Here is an 18,421-nt window from a genome sequence, read left to right as displayed (position 1 = left end):
AGGTACCAGAGATTTTACTTGCCCATTTCTCGTTGAAATTACCATACCGCCATCTGATGAGCCTCACTCAAGTACGAAAACTGGACATACTTAGCATAGAGAACTGGCGCCCATTATCACCAGTGCAAACATATTGATATAGAGTCTCTTTACCGAAGGTTTCTCTAAGGGAACTGAAGAGCCTGTAGTATTGTTGATGCTAATTATTTTGTGCCCAAACTGGAGTGTCACTTTTGCGGCTGTTAAATATACTGTCCCAGTGTTTGTTATTTGCGTTCTGCCTTTCACTTATTTTCATTGCTCATTGTTCAACTGCATTGTTCCTTTTCTGATTCCGTTTCCTTATTTCGTTCTTTAAGAACATTCGACGCCATCTAACGCTGCCAGTGCGAAGGCTGCGCTCGTGGTCCTGAAATGCTTGGCGCGCCGGTGCATGTGAACGCTTTGAGAAGCGTCGTGCGGCGACTGTGATCCTCTCTCGCGCTTCTTTCTGGCCACGCTGCGTCATCTAGGGTCGCTGCCAAGAAGTCGGCACGTGACCCCCGAGACGAGAAGGGTGACGTGCCGGTGTGTGTGAACCCGGAAATATGTTCTCTCGCTCGGCGCACACGCAGCCGCCATCTACTCAGGACCCAAGTGGGTGCGAGGTTTCTTGAAGAACCAGTGAATTCATGGCGCAGTTCGCTAAACATTTGTCGTGAACGACGTTCATTGAAAAACAGCACACATCCCGGTGCATCTCTGTCGCTGCCGGCTAATGCGACGCGTTGCTCTCCTTGTGGAACCCTTGTGGCGTGAATTCAGTTGCACTTGGTAACACATTAAGTAAAGACACGTGTTTTTTTTGTCTTTGTAGAATGCCACATTGTCAGCAGCTCCTGCCTAAGTACCCAAGTTGGCGTCAAAGACGTTTACTGAAAGCGGCACACAGCTACTGGTACACACCCAGTGACCCAAGCTGGCATCAAAGAGGTTCATTGAAGACCAGCACAGCCTGAGTGACGCACGCCCAGTGTTCCAAACCACCGTCGAATAGTGTTTTCGGACCGACTTACCGACCCAGTCCCGCATCTACAGTGATCCATGTCGGCATGAGAGGGGTTCGCGACGAGCGGCACGTATGTGCACACCGCAACATAATTAGTCTGATAGTTGGTTTTGAACCCTGTTCCGTCAGCGCAGCAGCCTGATGCGCCGCCTATTTGACCAGGGACTACCCAGTAAAGCGGGTAGGTTGGTAATCGGTTAGATACAACATGCATAGATACATCGATAGCTCGTCCCGGGAAAGCGCGTGGAGTAGGACATGAATGATGCTAACACAATAAATATGAGACAAACCGCATAGTGGGCTAAGCTTGCAAAGAATGCGCATATCATTTGAATACTTGAAATTTGTGTGGCGTTGTATGCAAGCTGAGCATCCACATATATATTTAGAGTCTTGTTTGAATATCTCTTCACACAGGCAACACGCACGAACTTTGCGGCAGCACCCCTAGTTGGTACAGCTTGTCTTGAGAAAAGCACAAAACATGAACTGGGTTGAATCCGCACTTCATAATTGACACGTTTTTGTGGAGGCAACACAGTAATTGCTAGATCGCTTCAATGCTATTCGAATTAACGTCGCCAGTCATCATGGCATTGAGTTCTGCCGATATTTTTGACGCTTTGCATTCACAAGTGCCTTTTATTTGTGCCAGTGACGTCTGCACCTATCTCACAAGTGCCTTTTATTTGTGCCAGTGACGTCTGCACCTATCTGAACACGCCAGCAGACAACACGTGTGAAGACAGAGTCTTGTGAAGATATCATGCACGCAAGGGATACCTTGGTGCGAATAAAAGACAAAGCCGTTTGTACAGCAACTGCATGTTATTGACACTACACTTTCATGAAAGGGAATAATTTATGATTACGACTCAAGAGAACGCGAACAAAAACATATTGATAGCTTGCAGGAACGAATAGGCGGGACGCGATGACAGACACAGAGCTGCACTATGTATTTCACTGATACGTCTGTTAACGACGCGGCAAGTCACAACGTCACGGCGATTGCGTAAACGCAGAATGACCGCGAACTTTTTGACGAGCAAGACGACGGGGTAGTCGCCGATGACATCGCCGCGGCGAAACGCAGAGCGCGTTGTCGACGCTGTCATCCGCACCAAGCTCCGTTGTCAGTACCAGCGCTGTCGACGAAGGGGTAGCTGCTACGTTCTCCAAGAGACGTCAGTAAGGCCGGGTGCAGGACCAATTCTCACCAGCGACCGGCGTGGCCCAGGTTGCGAAGCAGCTACGAGTTCCCTCGCCTTACTGGCCACTCGTCTGCATCCACCACACACAGCTCAACCATCGTCCATGCTCCTCCCAGGAAACGTCTGATTGTTTCGCACAGCTTACTTGCCGCCTGCGTCTGCCTGTGGTCTGTGTGCCGACGTCCTACTAACCTGCACCACCTCGTTGCAGCCACTTTTCCGAGGCCCCTTGCGCCAAGCTCCCCGCCGCACGTGCCTCACGCTTTCCTCTTACTTCAGCTTTTCTCTCATTTCCTTGACGCCTGCCTTTCGTTCGCTTCATTGCGTGTCTCTTCATGTTACATTTAATTCAATAGGGTTAAAGGCCCCGTGTTCAAAAAATCCGGCGTCGCCGTCCCCCGCCCGCCATTCAACATCGAACGTCGCTTCGGCAAAATGATTTTCGAACCACGCATGCCCACCAACCAGGCAGGCTCTCCTTTGGGCGCACGGAAGTTACTGAAGTAATTGAATATATCGAACTAAAATACGTAGAAAAATCGCAAAGTACGACTTACACATCTCTTACAGACATGGTCGCGTCAGATTGTAATTTGAATACACGAGAAAAAATAATTCTGTTAGGCGAAAGCTCACACACAAAATCCGACAGTGTTTTCCTGCTGCCGTTTGAGGTCTGTCTTAGCAGGAGCGGCGCGGTCCTCTTGGTTCCTTGCACACGATCAAAAAAAGAACCCCAAAGATAGCCTTCGTGCATAGCGTTCGCCGCCAGCGGTTCCCAGTAAACGTCATGGTTACATAAGCTGCAGTTGCCGGGAAGCGTGAGAAGCGCTAAGGGATGATTGAATGCTATCGCTTTGCACTCTTTAAGGCGAAGCTTAAGCGTCCTCCAAATTATTGTGTTACAGCCGTAGAGCGCGCCAGCCAGCACAGGTACGGCCTCGCTCGCGCATGACAGTATCACAGTATCTTGCCATTGTTCGCAATACGGCGGCACTTGAGGAGAGCGGACCAGTAGGCCATGGTTTAAACAGGTACCGTAACAAAGAGCAATTCACGACACATTCTGGATATGTGGTTGCCGACAGGCTGGTGATTACGCAAAAGGCATTTCCTGCAGTCGTAATGCCCGAACGCTTCCCGATGGCCGTAATAACGTTGCAGAACTTCTGTTCTAGAAGGAGGATGGGAAGGCATCGATTTGATAAAGGAGACGCGCACCTTGCAAGGGGCAATACAGCAGCCTTTATTGGAGAGCCTGTATCTCGTGGTTCATGGATACAGACAAATACGGTCCGAAGGGCTGACCAGATTGGGTTCCGAGCACTAGTGAGCGTTTTCGTCCTGTGCCGACAATACAGCGCACGGTCTGCATGATCACTCGAATGCTATGGCGAGTTAAGCATGTCCCTGTTATTACAAAACAATATGTCGATGATCTATTTAAACAGATATTGAGCAAATATATAGACACATTGAAGACCAAACGAACAGCCTTCCTTTTTCTAACCTTCTTAACACTGTCATATACGCTGCTTTCACACTGAGGGCATTCTTAACGCGTGTACCTTGTATTGACGGAGTGCAGCAGGACCTGACAATATGATAAACCAAATCTACACGAGATCATTAAGAGAAGGAAATAAACTGCTTGCTTTCTAATTGGGATGCTCAAATAGAAGCTTTTCTTATTTTTTTTAGAGTTACAAAGCATTTACACGCGTCGAAACGTAATCCTTCCTAAAACTGAAGCCCTTACGCCAGCTTTTTGGCAGCGCATAGATTACAGCAACGTAAAAACGTTTCTGCTTGCATTACAGGTTGCTTGAGTTGGCCGTCGTAGTTTAAAGTGTTGGCCTTCCAGGAATTATTCCAATGGCCCACAGAAATGACAGTCGCTTTTCGCTGTGTACACATCATAAAACATCACAGCAACACTCCGTTTTTTATGCTCTCATGAATGGGGACTATATCAACAATAACACAGTTGCATCCCCCTCTCCCTCGAAATATTGCTCCAAATATCTTATTGCATGCCGACGAGCAACCTCGTCTTGCATCATCTTCCACTGACGTCAGGCTGTCTCGAATCGTTTGCAAACGGAAAAATTTATCTGCGGCTTGCCATCTCGTAACCATGCTAAGCTTGAAATCTAGTGTGAATCGTCGTTGGATTTAGGAATTCGTTAGTGCGGAATTTTATTGAAATACGTCATTCAATAAATGCGTTCAGAGTCTGTGCTGGCAGCGTGCTTAACACATCAATTAGTCTGCGAATTTACATCACCGCTCAAGAGCGTGAGAGCCGAACAGGTTCTCTTCAAAGCATACCAAAGACAGGGTGCTAGTGTGTTTACAATACCGCGTGGACTACATTTAACAATTGTCGTCATGGACATTAGTTTGTGCAGTGTCGGTGCGTAGTTAGTGATAGAGTTCATATTTAATTACCTGCCTCATTCCTTGTTAAAAAAGGTATTCGTAAAAAATAAGATGAGTCAACTTTGGTTGCTATCCAAGAATGCATCCAGAATGCTTTGGGAGGTTGGTATTTAAGACACTGTATGACACAATATCGTATGGGTGAAGCTCCGCTTACCACCATACCTTACAAGTGTTTGGGAGTGCACATTCGAGTTACATTTCCTCAAGGACTAGTTCGGCATTTCTTGTAGCACCCGCTATCGCCTATGGTTGAGAGACCGGGAGCGCAACGTCTCATACAACAGCATTAGCATTTTCGACCAGAGGCGCAATGCCGCAACGAAAGCGGATTTAAACTCTAGACGTCACGAGAGGAGAACGCAAGAAAACTCCACTTATCAGCGCGCTACCGTGCGGCACCCCACGCTATAACTGGTACCACCTCAGGTTGGCGCAGTACCAGTGAATTAACTATGTCTGGGATCTGCTAACGAAAAGAGACCTAAACACTTTAAAAATATCTAAACACTTCAAAATCTGTAGCGTAAAACTGACATGGTTGCTTGAAAGTTGCAAGCATTCTCGTCATCCGTGATAAATTTGTACCAGCAGCTGAGCGCTCTGAACGGCGACCTAGGCTTAATAAAATGCACACTAACATATTGTTATCCGGTCGTCCTTATTAATGAATCATATGCATATGGTAGTGTGGTATATTATTACACCATCTCTTGAATATTTACCTTAGGAATAACAGGTGACCTGTAAATTGTCGCTAAATCTGGAAATGACATTGGGTGACACAATTACATTTGGGCAAGGCATAAAAAACTCAAGACTCTGTAGGCAGTGTATAAGCCAGTCGGTTTTCGTTATCATTGGTGATATATCTAGTTCGGTTGCTAGCTACCACACAAATCTCTCAATCATAGCCGCTAGCACTGTACTAGCTGTCGAATAAGAAATATTAGCGGACCAACCACGCTTTAGTGGTTTCCTGGTTTTACCCAAAGATCACTGAACGTGACAATAGAATTCAGATGCTCGCCAATCAAGCAGACTAGATACGGGCGATTTCTCGATGTCACACTAGGCTAGATGACTGTTGGTAGCGCCATATGCCTGCCATCATTGCTTATCACGCCTCTCATTGTGATTTTGAATATAATTGGTGCGAGTTTGGGATGCCAACCTGGGTTTATAATAAAGCTGCACTTGTCAAAATACTAAGATATCTCTCAACTCAAGATTCAGAACGCGGTATAACGTGCCTGAAGAGTACAGAGAAAACGCCTTGAAATTTGGTTCTAGTACCATGCGTCAAAACATATGCACGTTAAGAAGAAGGAATTGATGAGTAATATCACGTATTTTTTCAGTGCCTGCACTGAGAAGAACATACAACTTTCATTACTATGATCCCATGGCTCAATGTGTCGTTCTCACGTTCGTAGACTACTCAGGTAAGTTATTGCACCATGGATGCAGATTGTTGTTGATCCTTTCTAATACATTATAATGTCAAAATGCATAATAATTTGACCTACCCATATTACGTGTGACTGTAAAAGCATACAATGCAACAGCCGGGGTATTTTTGCATATCACTAGTACCATGTAGCAAACCAACCAGAACATTGTGATGACATTTGAAGGCCATATAATCTCGTAGAGATACCCTACAGTACTTACAGCTCGCAGCAGTTCTGATTAGGTGAAATTCGTGCAAATTTACGTAATATCACTACCAAAGGTCAACGTGAAAAAAAGATAGCTTAAATAACAAGAAATACATAGAAATCATACAACCGAATCTGAACAGATTTTTTTGTCTGCCTTGAAGATGAGCCTGGTATGGGCTCTAGCTTTCCGAGTCTGGGCCGGCACCTTGTATTTTACCGTTACCGAGTTCTTCGGGAAGTTATCAGCTCTCCGGTAAGACCATTCACATTCGATTCGGAGCTCCACAAGTGACTCATTTGAATAATTCCTAGGACATCATGCCACCGTCTAGATAACCCTGACGAAGAGAGTACCCGCCCTCTAAGGAGCTGCGCAGCTGTCTGAGGGTCACCAGCTGGCGCCGTCAATGTCGCCGCCGCTGCAATGAGTAAAGCGAATACACAAGAGCGGGAGCATAGGCTTATTGTCAAGACCTAACCAATCGGCCTGCTCAAACAATGAAGGTGGAAGAAATAGACATCGAACCAGAGGAATGTAGTGAAGAATTTGGCAGACCGACAAGTCCAACGAACAAGAATAGGCAACAACGACATCAACAATGCAGAAAATCGACGCAAAACTCCGTGAGAGGAACGCAACGGCTAGAACGACACAATATCACCTACAGACCAAAAACGCCAAGAATTCCCAAACTACTGCGGAATGAAATAAAGACCATCATCTGCCTTAGGGACGGTTTCAACGTCACCAAGGCTGGAGAAGCCCATAGTAGACATGTAATCCTCGCTTCAACAAGACTTACCATAAACAACCCAGTAAAAGACTTGTACAGAAAGGACATAGCAGGCAACATTGGTGTCACCAGCACCCCAAGTATGCAAAACGCTGAAGAATATTACAAGATTTCATCTGTACAAATTGAAGAGAAGCAATACACAGCAACTGCATATGCCACTTCACCGGAGGAAAGATTCAAAAGTATCCCACACAACATACCAAGCTACGACGCTGAAGGAGATATCGCGAACAGCTTAGTAAAAAAAGGAGCTCCTACACGAGAGTGGGCAAGCACGAAGATTGGTTAAGACGAACTCTGTGCTCATCGTATTTTATGGGCAGAAACCAAGTCAACTACAAATGGAAAGAATATAAGTGCTACATACAAAGGAAGAAAGCGGAATTCTGCACCTTGTTCGGGGCCGTGGTAAATCGTGCTGGCATGTGTCCAGATCCAACCCACAACCTCTGCAAAACATTCTACAAGTCGGATCCAGAAGAAAATCATGACTGCAAGCTACGAAGTGCCCTTTCATGATTCAGACATGCCATGTGAGATAAATGCTGCACCATACGCTACCGACTTGAGGAGACTACTACCGGAGGAGACAAGTACCAGTGCAGACCCTGAAACCGACACAGTCTCTAAAAATCTGAAGAATTTCGGCACCGCAACAAAGTCCTGACCCTGCACTAATGCCATTCAGACGCTCCTCCCGAAGCTGCTCCAAAGCCCGGAACCAGTCTAGTAGCCCCTGCAGAAGCAGGACAAGGGATAGCTGCTAGGACACACGGGGCGACGCTACCGCAGAACAACCCAGTACAGTACCACCCCAGGTAAGCTGGCCAACTATGACCTCCCACTCTCATACAAAAGGCTCAACAGCACTCTTAGCATAACCCAGCAAACTAGATAATAGGGGAGAAAACGCATCATCGCAGGCAATTATGCTAGAACTCAAAGTACTACACTCAGAAATAACAGAATTGAAACAGGAAATTGTACAACCGAAGCAACTTCGAGCATATCAAGAGATAGAAACAACGAAGAGTACTCTCTTAACAAGCAGTAATAACAACTTAGCGCAATAGCAAGCATTAGAACAAGAAGGTCCTGTGCAAGTCACCGCAACTGCGGGAAATAGTTTCTAGAACCGCAGATCCTGCCCTTTTAAATTCAACTGACTTACCATAATCAGAACAGGAACAACTACATTCATAACTAGCGCAAAAAGTACTGATAACCATGAATAAACTAGAAAAACAAATGGCAAAAATCGAATAACAAGTGGATAAGGCGGTTGACTAAAAATAAAGAAGGCCGGCGTAAATGCCTGCCAGAATCCAGTGGAGAAAATAATAATAATAACGATGATGGCGGCGTCCCACAGTAAGCAGTCAAATAAGTTCCTTGTCTGGTAATAGAATTGTCAAGGTTACAAAACATGATGTGGGATTCGGCAGCAAAGTTGCAAACAATTACAACTCATGATTCACCCAATCTCATTGCTCTTCAACAGCCTTTGATTAAAGCAAAACTAACGGGATATACCGCTTTTAACTCTCAGGAACGCAGGAAGAATCAATGCTTACCCCACTGGTTAGAAGAAGCATCACGGTCATAAAGCATAACACATTTTCATGTAGCCCACGACACCTACTTCTTGAAATTATTTAAACCTCGAATAAACGCAAATCCACTTTGTTTATTCCATATATATATAGCAGCCTCAGGCACCATCAGTCGTTTAAATATATTTTGGAGGTTGCGGATGAACTTTCCCACAGGGAACCTTTGCTGTGGTGGGATACCTAAATGCACCGGGGCCTGCCTGGCCCTACCCATATGACAGACACAAAGGACACCAGCTATGAAAGGACATCCAGCAACATTGTTACTCATTGCGCAGAGAACCTAATCACCTTGCACGCGTTGGAAATAGTGTTTGAAAAGGCACGACACCAGATCTCACACTAGCCAAACACATTAACAAAGCAATACGGTTAAACGCAGAAGAGAATCTCCGAAGCAATAACTTCATCATCCAAACTCAGATCAAAGTGCGTTCATGGCAAATAAAAGAAGGACGTCGTTTATCAATCACAAACTTACACGCATTTAGAGCAATCCGACAAAACGGACGTTCACTGATGAATCATAGCTGAATCTAGTAGAATGGACAAAAGAGATATTGAGCGATGCAAAAAACCAGCCACAGATGTACCTAAAGAACCTAGTTTACAACAAGTAGATAATACACTTCTACACATGTTCGTAGCATTGGATGGGCTTCAGAAAAGATAGAAAAGGCAGAAGCTCTACATCCCTTATCCCAAAAGAATAGCGCTGCTAAACCAAGAGATAGAACAACATCCATCGCAACTAACTAATCAATAATGGCATATTGTCTGTGAAAAAGCGCAGGGACAGCCAAATGTATTTGAAAGCTGGAGGATTCTAAGGAACTTCTTAGATAAAGGCGCTATGAAGACAACGCAGCAACAAATCTTACAGAAATTGCTACAGAAATGCGCAGGAGCCAATAATTAGCTACTGGGTTAGCTTAAAGAAAAATACATAGATCATACGTCTTCGAGAAAACCACAATTGAAAGGAAATATTAACGGTGACATGGATACTTCAATAACTATAGCAGAACTACAAGAGGAGTTACAAGTACTTAACACCAATTCTGCATCTGGAGAAGACTGCATAACAAATAGAATTCTTAGAAATGCAGGCGAGGAAGTGCTTAAAACCCTATTATAGTATATGAACAAAATATGGGAATCTGGACAGCTACCAAAGACGTGAGAGCATGCAAAAGTTGTATTCACTTCAAAGCCATGGAAACCACTGAAGTTTGATAATATTCAGCCAGTTTCCTTGACATTACCCCTCAAAAACAATGAAACACGTCATAGAAAGGAGACTTACTACAGGCACCGCAAAGAATGAGTAACTGCAACATACTATCAATGATTTCAGACAAAAGTCTCAACGCAAGACATCATGCTACAACTTTACCATCAAGTCATAGATACGCATCAAGGTCCTAAGATGGATACAACAGCCATATTCGGAATAAATCTGAAAAAAAAAGCATTTGACTACGTAAGCCATAATGCAGTACTAGAAGAAACTTCTATGGTAAAAGTAGGGCATAAAACATACAGATATTGTGGATTTCCTTACCGGCGGAACTGCTACTCTGAATACTGGGGGACTCATGCCGAGCACTGTGAACATGGCGGACAAAGGCGCGCCTCAAGGATCGGTGCTATTACGGATGTGATTGAACATCACACTCATTGGGCTCCCGAGAAGACTCGAGAACATCCCGCGCCTACACCGCAGTTTATATGAGGATAATATAACGCTATGGGTGACGAGCGGCAGTGGTGGCGAAATGAAGGGGACCCTGCAGGAAGCAATAAATACAGCCACAGCATACGTAGAACCGAGAGGACTCTCATGCTTCATGGAGAAATCTGAGCTCCTACTCATAAAACCAACATACAAAAAAAGTCGCAAGCCTCTGAACAACGAACAATTTCCTTGGGAATCAAAGCTGTACCTGTACCCTAGGTCCTATGCCTAAAACGTCGGTTGTGGCTAGCTGGTGCAAGCTATTTTGAAGGCGAAACATTTTGCGCAAAACCCAGCACAACGCACAAAGAAGAGACGAGACAAGCACCGGTGCTCTGGGTACTGGGATTGTGCATAGAAAGTGACCAATAAACACCACAACAGTTCAATGCTTAAAGACATACGCGGCACAGGTGGACCGCCTTATTTCGAGAATTGCTGCCAGATACACTGGTATAAAATACAGCAACGTCATTCGACTGGTACAAGCCTTTATAATCTCGCGTATAGCGTATAGCGCACCATTCTTAAATTTCACGCCTACCGACTAAAACACGATTGACATAATGATAAGGACAGAATTAAAACAAGCACTGCACCTTCCTCCATATCAAACGAAAAGCTATTAGCCCTATGATTACACACAACGCTGGACGAAATCATAGAAGCACAGAGAACATCACGGTATGAAGGTCTAACGCACACGAAGAAAGAACGGACAATACTAAACAAGCTGCTAATACCAGATGCAATTTTAAGCGAGATATTCCACCGGACACCAGGAAAGCCTTCATAATACCCCACCCCAAAGAACATGCACCCAAACCATAACGCAGTGTGACAGAAAGCAAGAGGTCAAAGACTCAACATGTGGCTTATGTTGATGCCGAAAAGTATCCGTCACCACCAGCCATGACTCTGGCAGTTGCTACAGGAACAACAGTGGATACCGCAACAACTAGCTCCATACGTACCAAAACCCCGGAAGAGGGGGAAGAGGCTATAATAGGTTTTACATGGGCATCAAGCACTGCATAATGTATCGTCACCGACTCCAAAGCAGAAGTCATTATTCACACCAAGGGAGTTATATCTCCTCGAGCCTTGGAACGCATCCTACCAGCAGAAGAACTGTTTCGACTTATCTGGACGCCAGGCCATGCAGGGGTAGTTGAAAACAACGCTGTGCACAACGCTCCCCAAGCAAGTATGCAACCTGGAGGTGACTTGCCTCGCCCAACTCTCTCTGTACAAGAACTCCAGGTGGTCAAAATTTTCGGTGTCCCCCACAACTGCGTGCGTCATGATCAGAAAGTGGTTTTGGCATGTAAAACCCCATAAGTTAACTTTTTTTACATACCGGATGCGGCAACCCACAGCTTCCCACAATTAAGGTTTTCTTTATTTGTTGAACCAAAGACAGTTACCACGGTCGCAGCAGCCAAACCAAACCGCGAAATAGTTCTCTCGTGGCTCTCGGCTTAATTTCCACGTTTTTGTGCAAACTCGCGCCAATCATAGCGACGTGCCACCAGCCAGTCGGTCGCGTGCCCCATGGGGAAAGGGGTCGACAACTGCAAACTGCGATTTGCGTGGTATGCGACAGTGGCAACGTGCAATTTGGCACGTGCAATTTCTGCTATGCTGTCCTTGGTGTTCTTGTCGCTTCTTGTGATACAACTAATAAAAATTGGGCCCTCCGTTTCCTTTGTTCTCGTTGTTTACCCTTCTTGATACTTTACTTCGCCAGGTACCTTGAGGTGTGAACTACATACATGGTCCGACAAAGCATACTATACATACTATGGAAATTGCCAATATGAATACGACTACCAGTGCCCTGGGCGAAAAACTCACAGTGTCTCCCTTAGGGGCTGTTGGAACATCAATACGTGAGACGTGTTTATCGGCACCTGCAACATGAGAATATAAGACCTGGTATCCAGAAGTTTGCGTTTGCTTTTATATTGCTGCTTTCTTACACACGCCATATGGGCGAAGTTTGGCCTCCTGCTACAATAAACTAAAGCTCTATCTGGTTTCCTTGTTATATCACCTTCACAAATTACGAACTCATTCTCGCACATTTCTAGCTAGTGCACAGACGATTAAGCGACTATAAAATGCGCTATCTCAAAATGTCACTCGTAGAAGCGGCAGACGAGCGGCCTGTCTGCAGTGAGATTAACGTGTTTTTGCTAAACGATGCGTAGTGCGTATTTCGGTTGGTAACCTGGGCTTCATAAAATGCTTATCTGATGTTACGCAGCACGTTAAAAACGAATAACCTTGCAATTCAAGCCATAGCTGCACAGAGCTGAACTCAAGAATTTAGGTGATGGGAATAGAGGAGACGCTATTCCGCAAATGCATGGACAGAACGGGTAACCAGTAGCTAAGGCAAAACCCGCACCGATGCCCATGCTATGTAAAACGGCCACAAAACGCTTGCTGTTTTCTATAGACACTCTGCTCCTCGTCCACTCCAACCAATACCCTAAAGACATTAAACAACAAAATTATTTCTGCTGAGGCACAAAGGACACAGCTTACCTATGAAGTAGCAGGAACGCTTGGCGATAATAATGCAAGCTCGAAACGTTTCCTGAACTTTGATGTACGTATTACATATATTCTGTTTTCCCTCAGATCGTTAGCTCAAGCGCTCTGGTTGCGGCCTTGACGCAGAAGGCAATTCGGATTGATTGCTCGGACTCAAAGGACGAGGATGCATTCGATATATACTACTGGATCTACGTTCTTTCTTCTTTGTACTCTTTGTACTCACTCAAACTGGAATCATGGTCACGGGGAGCGTGAACGGCATCCCTTGGTGACTGAGATGTCGACGATATTCTGCGTTAGGTATACTTGGCAAGGAAACCGTGGACGGCCTTCGGTAGCCGTGGGTGGCATGCAGCGCGACGTGATAAAGTGAAAACTGTCCTTAAGTCAGGGATCTGTTAGACTGCGTTTTCATCGACTCACACAGACTATTGGCTCACACAGACTATGGGGGATCGGCCACGATGCGGGTGCAATTAGAATCCCATTAGTAATTCAGTGAAAAGAAATGTGATAAGTAGAAAAGTAAAGAAATTTCGACAATAACTGATCATTCTAATTTCACTAAAACATTTTTCCAAGCACGAAAACTCTTCAATGGCTGAACATCCTTGTGCCATTGTTCAATAGAGGAGGATTCTAGGCAAAGAATTTCAGCAATTCCGAAATTCACACCAATTCTTCCAAATGCTCCTTGTAAAATTACTTTCCTTTCATATGCAAATCGTCTATAACATAAGAAAAAAAAAATGGTTAATTGAGTGTTCTTCACAGAACGAATACAGCGGAGAGGAAGTCAGAACACCCCTTGTGTTGAGAAAATCTTAAAGAAGGTACCGACACCGCTGTCGAGCGAATGTCATCTTAGTTTACAAGGTTAATAGAAATACCAGCGTAAAGAGAATAGTAGGTGTCGATATTCTGCTAAATAAGCTATAGTTGCGTTTAAAAAGCAACGTTTTCTAGCATAATGTCACGTAGTAGTGACACTGAATAATACAGTGGCAATGCGGTGAATGACGAAAGTAGCTTTTCATTGGGCGAACTTGTGCCCTCAAAAGTAAGTTACATTCAAAGCACAGCAATAGCGGCGGACACGATCGGAACACGAAAACATAGCTGAACCATCGCAGTGCCGCGTTTAGTTTTTCCATAGGAACGATATGCTCAGGCCACCCTGTGAACGGCATTTAACCCCAGTTCATGCAGAAGTTTTCCCACACTCTGCTTTCATCTGTCAGCCCACACCTTGAGTACGGATGAAGATGATACTTCAGGCAGTCTACCGGGCACTTGACAACAACAGCGAACCAATAAATGAACTTTGCTGCTGTTTATCAAAATAACTACTACTGGGTATGTGAAACTGTGAATGTGGTATTGGAAATGTGATTATTTTTGCTCTATATGGGTATATGGCACTGGCCCGGGGCCAAAAAAGACCATCAGAAAAAGATGCAAGAAGTACAGAATTGGGCAAGAAAAGCGGCCTAGTAAAGAAAAAGAGGTAGAGCGAAATATATTTTCGCTACGTAGAGATTCCATGAAATCGATAACAACATGGACAGAATCCAAAAACTTCAAGTTTCCCTGGAAAGATCAGTGCAGTACACCAAGAAAATTAAAGGTTTTATATACCAGGTTACGTTGTCGTTCTAGTAGCTGGACCTTAGTCAAAGCAGCGCCGTCATCGCAGCGGCAGAGACGCGCACGCTCCGCGCATGAGCTCGCGCTTGGGCTTGCCGGTGCTCCGGGCACCTGCTAGCGCAGTCCAAATCAATTTAGTTTTTGTTTGGTCCTTATGTCGTTTTCAAGCGCTCTGCTCGGCACAATGGCCCAAAATGTGATGGTCCGTACGTCTCATCTAGGTTTTTGTGGGGCCATGACGAGCAAAAACTCATAACAACCAGCCTAGGAACAAGCTACCATCGAACTCACTGAAGCTTCCTCGCACACAGTTAGATTGTCGGCGTTTTAAGGCCAGAGCCTGGCAACCTGGTTCCTCCAGGCGGAATCGCGCTTTTCCGCCGCCTGCATTCGACGCATTTCTACGTGAATATTTTGTTCCTGCAGCGCCTGCGAAAGTACGTACAAAAAGCTCGTGGTCTGGTCGTTAACGTCAGCCTGGCCGACCCTGTTTCTTCCGTAGGAAACGTGATAGAAGCCAATGCATCATCAGTCCTGAATCTCGCCTTCCTTCAAGACTCAACTCCTGGGCGCAGCCCAAAGGTGTCCAGCTCCTCCGCATATTCGTCGTCACTTGATAGCCTCTGAAACCGCCTTGAGTATGTCGTATGTGTCGCACAACATCGGCGCTCTTTAACTTCTCACAATCATCGACGGCGCACCCGCATTTCTGGCCTAGGACCTGCCTCCCGTGCACGCTCCACTACATCACACGGAGTGTTCTGGTACAATAGTAGTTTCGGAGAGGACGTGGATTACTGCCTCCGCAACCGCCTGTTTGAACAATAGACGTGACAAATTGTCCGGCCACAGGTACAAGTCTCCTTTTCAACGTCCGCGATAGTGTCAAAGGTCGGAAGTGCCTCGTCAACGCGGACGCTGAAGTCAGTATTGTCCGAGCGCAGCACACGGATCGTAAACAGCCACCAATTTTCTACCTACATGCGGTAAAAGGCCCACGAATTCCGGCTTGCACACAGCGATAGATCATCCTGAACTTGACCTTCCGGCGAATATACCATTGGGATGTCTTGTTGCCGATGCCCGCCGTGCAATAATCGGAGCAGACTTCCTGACAAGTCATGGACTCTTGGTCGATGCCAAGCGTCGACGGCTTCTCGCCAGCGTGAATCAGATGTCACTCTCAGGCGTAGCCTGCACTCATGTGCCTCTCCTTGCACCACTAACCACTGCCTCCACGGTCTTTTCGCCGCACTACTTCCAAAAATTTCTGAGCCGGGCCGCCAACTGCACAACACGATGTACATGATCGTGTTGTAACATGTAGCTCCCCTATGCATTTCTGTGAACGTCGCTTGGTGCATGAAAAACAAACAAAAAATCGTGCAATCAGGGTTCGACCATACTCGAGATCGAAATGGTAGGACCTTCCTTAAGCCAATGGGTATCACCACTATTCATGATTCTTAAGAAAAGTGGCAACAAGCGACCTTGTGGTGACTATGCTGCACTAAACAGAATAACAGGTTCCGACAGGCATCCTCTCCCGAACATCCAGGACTTCAGGGTTGCTCTTCATGGCACGATGATTTTAACGAATATTGACCTGGTACGTGCCTAACATCAGCTACCGGTCGTGGACAACGATATTCCGAAGACTGCCTGAACCACCCCGTCAAACCTCTTCGAACTTGTTAAGATGTCTTTTGGCCACCGCAACTTCGGCCAGTCTTTCCAAAGGTTTATAGACTCTGACATTCGAGTCCCGCTTTCATATTGGCTTACATAGGCGACCTGCTTCTTGCAAGGTCTTCCCCTGACGAGCACTTATAGTATCTCAGATTGCTGTTCTCGCACCTTGCAACTCAAGCGGTCGTGATCAACAAAAAGAAGAGTCAACTTGAAAAGCCGCAACATGAGCCGCAACTCCTGAATGAAGCCGCTACAAGATATGGCTCATGACATCGACGATTTTCCTCTGTTAGCGTCAGAAACAAAATTATGCCAGTTCATCGGCTTCATAAGCCTTTATTGCCGCATCATCCCGAAATACGCTCAAGTCACTGCTCTCAATGTCACTTTGCCAAGAACGAAGAAAGAAGTCACCTTGTAATGAAATGAAGAGGCCATCGAGAAATTACCTTCTCCAAGGCCACACTACCGCTGCACCCTAATTCTGCAACGGCAACCTCCATCATGACCGATGCGTCCAGCACTGCTGTGGGTGCAGTCCAACAGCAATACACCAACGAAGCAGCGCATCCTGTCGCCTTTTCTCGAGGAAGCTCAAGCCAGCACAAACATGGTTCACCGTCTTTGGGCTGGAGCTCCTGATTTCGGAATGTAGCAATATCACCTCTACACCACCTCACATGAACGCAGATGTTCCAGCTTGACAGCAACCCCACGACTCGCAAATTGACCCCCTCCGTCCGCCGTGCACATCGATGCAACTGGAAGACGTCGTTTTCCCCCGTGGCTTTACTATCGTCTGCGCCTCCCTATCGGCTCACCCCGACCATTTGCACCTCGTCACCAGGGCTGTCGCCTATTGTAAGTGTATCACAACCTCTCTCCCCTCGGCACTAATGCAACGTAGGAACGCCTTCCTAGCCGCTTTGTCTGGCCTCGACGCTGAAATGAGGGACTGCGTGCATTCATGTTTACCAAGCGAACAATCGAACCTCCATCGTCATTATTTATCTCCATCAAAGACTTTCCTTCGATCTTATACCCAGTTCGACAAGGTTTATCTGGACATTATGCGTTCACTTCCTCCCTGCCAAAGTCATGGTTGCCTTCTTACCTACATAGACAATATATAGAATGGCCAGGAGCTACCGCAATCCCGAACATCTCGGCAGCTTTCTTATCTACTTGGATTATGCACTGCGTTTGCCAATCACCATATTAAGAGACGAAGTTCAAAAATTTAAGGTCAGCATCTTCATTGAACCGCTTCAGCTTCTCGGCACCACGAGACTAAGTGCGACAGCCTAGCGCCCACTATCGAGTGACCTCGCTAAATGTTTCCCCGTCACCTGAGCACTGGGCTCACGGTTGAGATGTTGCCTTCTGGGGCTTCCATACCTTCCCCAAAACCTTGAAAGCTGACAGGCTGCTCAAGTGCCGACCCTGTGTTTGGCACTACCCTTCGTTTTCCCAGCGACTTCTCCGAAGCTGCAGCTGCACTTCCCTCAACAATGTCTTACACGTTTGAGGTTTTATTATCATTATAGTAGAGAAGACAAGCTACAGTACAAGGGAATAGTATACAGGAGGAGATCCCGAGGTAAAACACTGTAATGGGGCCTCCTGTACAGCGTATAGGTAAAACTATAAACAACAGTCGCTACAAATAGTGTAAATTATAAAAAACGGCGAAGTTAGTATTGGTTCAGGTTTGCCAGTACTAATATAAATCAGCTGCAGACAAACTAGTAAAAAAGTATTATGATTATTATTACATTCGACTAATTACAGAACTATAACGCCATTATGAAAGTGCATGGATAATGAGACATCACCAAATGAACTTTTATTTGTGTCGCGTAACATAATGTTCATTTGGAAGGGAGAAAACGGAAAAAAAAGACAACTAGTGGTTGCAGATGATAAAATGTGGCCTCTCAGTTGTCGTTTAAATTGAAAGGATTTACATGACTTAATAGTTGGAGGTAGTGTGTTCAA

At 45.6% G+C, this 18,421-nt stretch overlaps 1 long non-coding RNA gene across 1 annotated transcript in view; it reads left to right on the top strand.

Moving 5' to 3' along the window:
- Window positions 1-12,554, top strand: part of LOC142564621 (uncharacterized) — a 34,755-nt gene extending 22,201 nt beyond the window's left edge. The window contains exons 4-5 of the long non-coding RNA XR_012824630.1: window positions 6,069-6,152; window positions 12,270-12,554. This is a non-coding gene — a long non-coding RNA (uncharacterized LOC142564621). The remainder of the gene's footprint in view (window positions 1-6,068; window positions 6,153-12,269) is intronic.
- The last annotated feature ends 5,867 nt before the right edge of the window (window positions 12,555-18,421 follow it).

This window comes from Dermacentor variabilis, chromosome 11 (assembly GCF_050947875.1).
Source record: "Dermacentor variabilis isolate Ectoservices chromosome 11, ASM5094787v1, whole genome shotgun sequence".
Taxonomy (NCBI): Eukaryota; Metazoa; Arthropoda; class Arachnida; order Ixodida; family Ixodidae; genus Dermacentor; species Dermacentor variabilis.
This window is presented reverse-complemented; position numbering and strand designations above follow the sequence as displayed.